The sequence below is a fragment of the Protopterus annectens genome, chromosome 1.part2, assembly GCF_019279795.1.
Source record: "Protopterus annectens isolate FY-2018-M chromosome 1.part2, PAN1.0, whole genome shotgun sequence".
Taxonomy (NCBI): domain Eukaryota; kingdom Metazoa; phylum Chordata; order Ceratodontiformes; family Protopteridae; genus Protopterus; species Protopterus annectens.
In genome coordinates this window covers 251277076-251287719 of record NC_056727.1, presented here as the reverse complement: position 1 = coordinate 251287719, position 10644 = coordinate 251277076, and positions in this window count along the sequence as shown.

Here is a 10644-nt window from a genome sequence, read left to right as displayed (position 1 = left end):
TAAGGATAGCCAGTCCACAGTCATTAAGTATATTTACAATAGTTTTAAAAAATTCCGAATCATAATTTGTATTATTCGGAAACTTGTTAAGTCTAAGCCCTTTAGGTACTATCTTATTTTCTATACATTTATTTAAATACCAATTGTCAAGGGCCAACGTTTTATACTTAGTTAAACGTTGTTTAAGAATCTTACATTTGTCCTTATATGTAGTATTTTCGTTTCGCTTTGGTCCATCTCTGGAAACAAAAGCACCAAAAGAGTTATCAAGGCACTTGATAAAATCCATGTTCGTGTATTGTTGCCAATAGTCCATTTTAGATTTATTTTCCATTCTATTAAAAGAATTGGTACCCGCACCAGCCACACGCTCATGATTATGGCGATTCGGTTCAGTGTTACCGCCAGTACAACTGTTTTCCTTATCGGCGTCTGACGTCACAGTTTCTGGTTCACTCGTGCATCTTGGTGAACTCTGCGCACAGGGAATCTCGTTTGTAGAAAAAACTCCATTATTGCTGGTTTGAGAATAACTTTGTATAACTTTAATGAGATCGCTAAGAAGCAAACTGTTATCCATTTTCTACGGGGACTCCTCGGTACCGGATAAGACACAAAAGCCAACTAGTAACAAGAAAGTGCACCAACTCACAACGAACCACAATGTCCAATCCAGTAACAATAAAGGCTCTCCTCCGTATACAGGCACAATTCCACCAGGTTACTTCTCCAAAAGTAATGGTAATCCAAAAAAACAGAAAACGCTGGATAATATTTTGTATTTTATTGTATAAACACACAAATCAAACAACCTGATTAAGCGCTTTCATCTCCTGCACGGAGACTTCATCAGAATCAGTTTGAAACAGTAAATTCTCCATTTAAATACAATCAGTTAATTAATCAATTGTGTTTAATTATTACTTTATTGGCTGGCGATTCTAAAATGTTTATAAGACATAAAAATTGATGGTAATACGCAGGAAAAAAGCAGTAAATAATTAATTACATTCTGGTGATACGATGTTTTATGTTTAAAAAATATTTAAAAAAATGATATCAAGCATATGCATATGTATATAAATGTAAATATAAATATATATAAATAAATAAATATATGAAATGTTGGTTTCCACTAAAAATATTTGTATAAAACATGTTAATATTGAAACATGTTAATATTAAAATTCGACTTGTATAAAATATAAATATAAATAGTTTAATACAAAGTGTTTATGTGTTTTTATGTTTAATATTTGTTAATAAGTAATATGGGATGGTGTTCTGTCAAGGGGTTGTACAACTTATGACTAAAAATGTCTTTTTCGGTCTTCTGCAAGTAATTTGAGGTCTGGGCTAATGGAAATATGGTCATTTAAACCATATATACCACAAACATCTAACCTATATTTTTTTAAACATAAAACATCATATCACCAGAATGTAATTAATTATTTACTGCTTTTTTTCCTGCGTATTACCATCAATTTATATGTCTTATAAACATTTTAGAATCACCAGCCAATAAAGTAATAATTGAACACAATTGATTAATTAACCGATTTTATTTAAATGGAGAATTTACTGTTTCAAACTGATTCTGATGAAGTCTCCGTGCAGGAGATGAAAGCGCTTAATCAGGTTGTTTGATTTGTGTTTTTATACAATAAAATACTAAATATTATCCAGCGTTTTCCATTTTTTTGGATTACCATTACTTTTGGAGAAGTAACCTGGTGGAATTGTGCCTGTATACGGAGGAGAGCCTTTATTGTTACTGGATTGGACATTGTGGTTCGTTGTGAGTTGGTGCACTTTCTTTATTATATTCCCCCCATAGTTTTTATATAAAGAAGCCATGTTTCATCCCTCACTGTACTTAATCTATAACTAATTAATCATTACCTTAACTGTGCCAAAAATAATTGCCTTGAAGATTCATATAGGAATGAATGAAAACTGAAAAATAGACAACTGGCATGCTATTCATTACCATGGGTTCTACATCTCCCAACCACAGGAAGAGGCCAGTACTAGCCAGTCCATGTTCTGTTACTATCTGAAATAGATTCCTGATAGCAACCAGTCGTAGTGCTTATCCAGTGATCATCAGACATTTCACTAGACAACTGATGCAAAGGGTAGCAATTGCTCCATTTTATCATTCTTCCATTCTTCAGAAATGGTTTTATTTTGCAAGTACATCAAATAATAAATACAAGACTAAAAATATAGCATTTTGAGGCATGGTAAACAGTACACATCATTCACATAATAATTTATTCATTTTTTTATTTACACAATTAGAATGGGAGTTGTAGCTGAGATGAGCAAGTTGAAATAAATATATTACTATGGCCATTATAACATGGAGGAGACATCTGGTCAGGGGCTAAAAAATCTGAGGTATGTGGTATAGATGCAGACTGTCATAAAGATGGTTTACTTGTTCTCAGTCAGATGACATTCTTTAGGAGTTGACAGGAAGGGGATTGCATGCATATGTGAGCAGCAAGCTAGAATATATTATTGTGGCCATTACTTCCTTCACTTTTGTCATAGTCCAAATTTTGATTTCTAAGCAGGGATGAAATATAGATGGTATTATCTCTATTTGATGATGGCTAATACTGCTGAATGGGAAGAGCAATATACGTGAATGACAGCAGCAAGTTGAAATTCTGTAGCTGTTACTTTTTTTTACATAGGCAGCTGGCAAATATCTGAAGGACCAATGGTCAAATGTGGTAACTCTGGGGATTTGAGTTGGGGAGGTAAACTGTGTGAAACCTAAGGAACATAAATTGATTACTGTTAAGTAATCAATGATATCCTGGGGCAATGTATGTGCATGACAGCAGAAAATTAAAATACATTATTGTGACCATTATTTTTTTTTCACTCTAATTGCCATCAAAAAACAAAATTGTACGTAGAAAGTGGCTCTCTCTGGGGGCAACAACCTATGTGCAAATAATAAATAAATAAAATGATATGATTATTTTTAAAAGATCGTTGATAATATTTATCAGATGGCATTTTGGGGGTCTTAATCTAACAAGTTGAAGTATGATATGGTGGTCATTATTTTTTTTTTTCAGTTTTGTCATAGTTAGACATCAAAACTGAACACATGAAGAAGCTATCTTTTGAAGTGTCTGGCTGTTTGTGAAAGCAAAGGGCAATTATACCATTGTTGTTAGGCACTCACTCATAGAGTTTGTTAGGCGGGTCATTAAATGTGTGTGAAAGTAGCAAGGTGAAAGATATTACTGTAACCATTATTTGTTTCTCTTTCATCCCAAAAAGACATCAGAGATATACAAAGAAAGTGGCTGTCTTCCAGAGAAAGACAGACTGCATGTTAAAGCAAAGAGCAATTACACAATACTGTTAAATGAATATTAATATGGTTTGGTGGAAGTGATGTATATGTGTGAGAACAACAATCTGAAGAAAATTACTATAGACATTCCCTTGCTCCTTGGTTCCTAAGGTAAAGCCCTAACTGCAACAAAGATGACCAATTCGATTCATGGCACTGGCACTCAAGGAAGCAGGATAGAGAGGGTAGTCATGAACTGCCATCATCAGCTCATTCAGCCAGTGGGGACGGAGGTGGTTCAGGCTTACTGATTGGGTAACACCTAGATGGAGCACTGCATGTAGAATCTGCAGAGTTTGATCCTGTGCAATACATCCTATAGGATGTGGGATCAGTATGTGGCCAGAGGCCAACATGTTGTATATGGTCAGCAGTAGTAGTGGAGCTCTAGAGAGTCTCCACAGGGGTTAGGAGTTCCAAAGTAAGAAGAGAGATCACCAGTTTTAGCACTGTGGCCTACTCCCAACTGCCTGGCTCTTGCCTCTTTGGGGAAATAAATAGCCTGATTAGGCCTTCCAGTCAGGGAATGAATGGACCATAATGCTCTTGTCTAGGATATAGAGTGTCTGGATCTCATCCTCAGGAGAGAAATGAATAAGATGATTTGGTAAAGGAAGTCCATGAATTCTTTCACATTCTTGACTATCATACATCAGATATATACACAGAAAGTGGCTGTTTTTCTAGGAGAACAAGCAGTGTGTGAAAGGACAATTGCATGATCATTGCTAAAAGATCAATTATATAGCCTGTCTTGGGACAGCTCACAAGTGTCTAACAGCAAAAAGTTGAAATTCATCAACATGTACATAATTTCTTTCATTTTCAGCAAAACTATACTCAGAAAGCAGAAAGTGGCTCTCTTTAAAGATGACACAGGTTATGTGCAAAACAAAAGGGGAATTGTGTGAAAAATAATTGAAAACAAATTGCCTCTTATCTCACCTTACTCGTATGTGCTAACACTATCTCTGCTTTTTAAATTATGAAAGCTCTTTTCCCTGAAAGTACCATTACACAAGATACTTAAACACATACACACATGTGCCATCAAGCACACACAAAACAACATTTATCAAACAAGCTAGGCCTTATTCTAACCTTATCCTGAAACACTCATACACACACTCAGAAACATTCAGCACTGCTCTGCCAAATAAATTGCCTTGTGACAAAACTAACTCACACAGTCCAAAACATTCATACACACACACAAAAACACACACACACACAAACACACACACCATACAATCTATCCCCTTACCTAGCCCTTACCCTAATCCACAAACACTCTCATGCACTCACAACCCAATCCCATTTAGCCTCACTCAAAAATATTCAGACTTGTTCAATTCGAGGAAAACACCCATAATTCACATACTTCCAATATTTACACACCTGAACACAAAATCAAACAAATTGCAATTACACACATCATCCAACACACACACACACACACACACACACACACACACACACGCACACACACACACACACACACACACACACACACACACACACACACACACACACACACACACACACACACACATATATATATATATATATATATATATATATATATATATATGTATATATGTACCAGGAAATGTCTAAAGAGCAAAACATTGATGCCAGTAATGCCAACATAAAATAATAAAAAAATACACAGTGCATACTTCAAGATATAACCTTGGAGCATGAAACTTAAAAACACCATTTTTTACAGGGAGCAAACCCACTGTATCCCCACCAACCTACATCCCCTGTTACTCAAATATTTCCACTCCAGTATCACATAAAACCAGAGAAAAGGCATATTCACAAGCTTTGGTATTACAGCAATCTCATTCAACTGTCAATTGTTTTTTTGACTAAACTGTCAGCAAAACAGCTATCAACCATTCCAGCAGCAGAGCTAAGTAATGCCTCCCATATATCTGCATCTGTATCTATCTATATCTAAATATATCCATGTGCATATATCCATCCATCCATTGATCCACCCATCCATCCACAACCCCTTTTTCCGATTTTTGCACATGGGTCGTGGTGTCACTTCAACTGTGACAGTCATCTATAGTCAAGGATTACACACCCTGGTGGCTAGCCCTGAGACTGTAGTTCATCTGCAACACACACACTCACACCTAGGGCCAGCTTAGAATGTCCAATTCACTGCTGAATGTCTGAATATGGGAGGAAACTCACACGAACAAAGGGAGGACATATATGTGTATGTGTATATATATATATATATATATTTTTTTTTTTTTTTTTTTTTTTTTAATGTATTTATTTATTTATTTATTTATTTTACACTTGTTGACCGGGAGTGTCCGGCTGAGCTATTGCCCTTTTTCAGCTGAGGCCTGGGGAGAAAAGTTCCAAAGATATACAATGCAATAAAAATAGCAATGCAGATACATTTCAATAAAAACAGCAATAGAGAATTTTGGTAGTTAAAATATGTAAGCTACATACATGTATATTGTTGACAGATAAAACAGTACTATAAACAAAAAGGAGAATGTTAAAAAAGTAGAATAAGTTGTATGTTTTGGTTTAAAAAGAGAGTTGAGTAAATATAAGGTTTTGTATGAAGAGTAGCAGAAACTTAAAAGGTTACATAAGAATGTCAGGGAGCAGAGCGTAGAAAAAGCTTTGGAGGTTGCATAGGAAGCATAGGATGAAGTAGTTAATGGTAAGTTTTACTAAGTTAGTTTGACTGTACTATAAAAGGTAGGTAATAATCAGGGAGGGTGAGTACAATGGCAGGACCAGTGTTTTTTAAAGTGGTCTTTAGTTGCTAACTTAAATTGTTTGGGGTGAGTCATGGTCCTTTTTTCTAGTGGGAGTTTGTTCCATGCAGTAGAGGGATGGTAGCTATATAAGCTGCACCCTGTGTTGGATTTGGGTTTATGAATTTTTAGTAGGTCTTGGGTTGAGCTTCGAAGAAGTCTAGTAGGAGAGTAGTGAGAGATGAGAGAAGATAGACTTGGGCAGAAATCAGGCTGATATAGGATGGAATGTATGATTTGGAGTTGAGATTGTAGGAACAGGTGGGGTAGTTCAGGTCAGTTCAGGTATTTTAGGGAGAGACAGTGGTGAGACTTATATGCTTGTTGAGCTGCAAATCTAGCTATTTTTTAGTAGGTTGATTCTAATTTGGTAAGTAGGGAGGAGTCCTGATTTGTTAGTATTTGGGAACAATAGGTTAAGCATGGTAGATGGTAGGCATGGGTAAGAGAAATCCTTGCTTCAGTAGTTAGGAATTTGTTGTTCCTGTATAGTAGTCCTAGCTTTTGGTGTTTTTTTTTGATACAATTGTTAATGTGAAGATTGAATTTTAGTTGGTCATCAATGGTAATGCCAAGGAGTTTTGTGCTAGTTTCGACTTCTATGGGAGTATCATTTAGGGACCTAATGGAAAAAGAAAGTTTAATGTGGTTTTCAGATTTGGTAGAAAGAGTAGTAATTTTATTTTCTTAGGGTTGAGGATGAGCTGATTATTAGTGAGCCATGTCTCTGCCGAGTTGAAAGATGTCTGGCTATTTGTTAGGAGTTCTAAGGGGGGATTAGCAATAGTTATGACTGTAGAGTCATTTGCATATTGGACAATGTTAGCTTGAGGACAAGAGGAGTAGAATGAGTTGGTGAAGATATTAAAGAGTAGAGGTCCAAGAATGGAACCTTGGGGAACACCACTTCTTACCGAGGGAGGGTTAGATAGTGCTGAGTCCCATTGTACTGACTGCAGCCTATCAGAGAGATAGCTAGAGAACCATGCAACTGTATCAGAGGAGAAGTTTATTTCTACAAGTTTACTAAGTAGCAGAGTGTGTGAGACAGTGTCAAAAGCCTTAGAAAGATCAAGGAATAGACAGGATATGAGTTTGTGATCATCTTTAGCAAGGGCTAAGGTGTTGAGAAATAATATTAGAGCTGTGGTTGTACTATGCTTGGAATGGAAGCCATGCTGTGTTGGAGTGAGAAGTCTTTCTTGTAAGAGAGAATGCATAACTTTTTTGTGAATACATTTCTCAAGTATTTTGGAGAGAGGGGAGAGGATAGTGATAGCTCTGAAATTAGATATTTCAGTGGAGTTACCTCCTTTATGAATAGGGAGAGTGCGAAACTGTTTCCAGATAAAAGGAACTTTAGACTAGGAGATGGAAAGATTGATTAGTATAGATACAGGCATAGCAAGGGAGTGTGCAACAATCTGGAAAAAGTAAGAAGGAATATTGTCTGCTGATACAGAGCATGGTTTGAGCTTTGAGAGTAGGGTTCTGATATAGTCAGTGGAAACAGGTTTGAGAGAGAAGGAGTTTACTGAGATAGTGGTTGCGGGGTGTATAGGGATAGTGTAAGTGTTTTTTGAGAGGTTGGGGTTAAATAGTTTGGAAATGGATTCAACAAAGTAGATGTTGAAGATATTGGCAGTTTCTTCGGGTGACTTGTCAGGACATGGGTTTGGTGAAGTTGGGTTACCTGGATGTAGTATTTGGTTTATAGCATTCCAGATTTTTTTTGGATCAGATTTTACTGTTTTTGGGGGGATTATAATAAAAGAATGTCAAATCCACTGCTACATGTCTTTGAATATGGGAGGAAACCGGAGCACCTGGAGGAAACCCACACGAACACAGGGAGGAAATGCATGTATGTATGTATGTATGTATGTATGTATATATATATATATATATATATATATATATATATATATATATCGGTTACCTTCTATGTCCTGAAATCCCAGAAGCACAAAGACGAAAATCCAGAGACAACAATCACAAAACCGGAAACACCGAACTGTGTAACTTTAATCAGGTCAAGTAAATACTTGTCCAAAACAACACAAACACTCACCGTACCATCTCAAAACCACCTAGGTGGGGGGCTATGCCCCCCACACTCCCCTATCTATATATACCAACTCTGGGATCACACTACAGTGGAGAAAGGGCATAATTCCCCATGTTGGGCAACTGTTTACTTGCCCTGGTTAAACTTAGGTGGTTCCGTGTTTCCTGTTTCACGATTGTGGTCTTGGGACGTTTGTCTTCGTGCTTCTGGCATTTCGGGATACAGAAGGGGATCTATATATATATATATATCTATATATATATATATATATATATATATATATATATATATATATACACATACACACTCACACACACACATACACAAACACTCACACAATGTCACAGCAAGTAGCTGAATGTTCCTTTTATCAGGTGTGAGAAGTGTGTATGTTAACTCAGAGTTTGTTATATTACAATATGCTGTTACTGAGGATGAATTTATCAGCAGTAACATATTACATTTTTTTTGTAGAAAGCAAAGTGTGAATGTTATTTGGTATTTCAGGTGTGTGAATGATTTAAGAAAAAGGAACTGGTGACTTGTAGTCACTGTTGATGCATTCTGTCATAGCATGCCAGCACTGATTTATTGCATTTGGACGTTTCATGCATGTTCTTGGTGGTTTGATCACTCTTTACTATCACAATCTTGAAAATCATAATCCATTGATGTCCTGGACTTGCCCCCTGCAGGACCCATGTTAGCACTTTCCCTGGGTCCACACTCCTAAAGGACAATGATCAGAACAGCAGCAGCTGCAATGCAGTGTAAATTCATGTCAGATAATGTACGTACAAATGCAGAATGGAATAGGAAACTATAACATTTGAACAGAAATATCAGAGGCTATTTTCAAAGACAGAGATGTTGGCATTTTCATTGGAAATAATTCAAAGGTGGTCAGTCTTTGTGCAGTGGTGATGGGAAGAGTATATGGCATATTCATTTGCTTGAGAAAAAATATCATTATTTAGAAAAATGGAAGGTATTAATTTCTCTGTTTAAGATGACCATAGTGAAAAAGTTCAGAAGTTCATGTACTCAGAAAAAATATGGAAAGATCAAACGCAGTTTACAAAAATGTAAACAAAAAAATTATATAGAAGCTCAGATGAGAGTCATATAATAAGAAACTCAGGGAGGTGAATATACACAAATATGGCAGAACGTAATTATGACTTCAGCTTTCAAGGGAGCCATTTATTCCACTGGTGTTTGCTTGGTCAATTCTTAATTCATTGGGTGTGTAAGTGATTTAATGGGGCTGGGTAACACTGGGGTGAGGAGGTTTGCTCTTTCCCTCATTCTTGTGTGATCTCATTAGTAAATTCAGGCATGAGCATGTGTGGAGGAACCCCCCCCCCCACCACCAAGTGATAGTGCAGTGGGAATTACCCTCTGCAAAAAGCTGATCTTTGTATTTTATTTTATTTTTCAATACATTAGTGGTTGCGTGTTGTATATGCACTTTTATTTAACATTAGGTAACAGTAGGTTAAGTGGGGTTGTGGTGATGCAGCGGTTAGCATTGTCGCCTCACAGCAAGAGGCTGTCTGGTTCAATTCTTGGCTGGAGTGCCTTCTGTGCAGAGTCTGCATGTCCTCCCCACGGTCGAGTGAATTTAAAGACATGCAGGTAGGTGAGTGAGTGTCCCTTCTTTGAAGGTTGGGCGCCAGGCTGGCAACTCAACACCATAAAAATTCACTGCCAATCATTAGCGGACCTGCGTTCTGCTGTGGCGACCCCTAGCTGGGAAAAGCCAAAAGACAGTTAGGTAACAGTAGGTTAAGGAATTTTATTATCTACTCCACTTTTGTGTACAGTTAGTACATTTAGTGATACAGGAGTGTGAGAGGTACAGGAAGCTTCCCCCTTGCAATCATTGTGACATCTTTGTTCAGCTTCCACTATGAGTGGATGAAACTGAACACGCCAAGGATCAGAATCCCCAAACTAAGTTGCTGAAAAAAGGCTGAAAAAAATGACAAGCCCTCCACATCCCTCAGACCTACACGCACACACACACATATATATATATATATATATATATATATATATATATATATATATAGATAGATATATATATTTTTATTTATTTATTTATATGCCAAATCCATAGTTGCACCAACTTGAATCGCCATCATCATTAACCCCCCCAATTTCCCATTTTTTTATATGGACCTCTTTGCTGGATGTCCTTATTTCCTCTTGTCTTCTTCCTCTCTGTCCCACATTGTCTTCTGCTTTTTTTGCATATGTGCCAGAACCACTGTAATCTGTTCTGTTTGACCTTTTCTGCAATTGGAGCTACTTTGGCTTCTGCTCTCACATCCTTATTTCTTCATTTGTCCCACAATGTATATCCTACCACCCATCTCAGATATTTC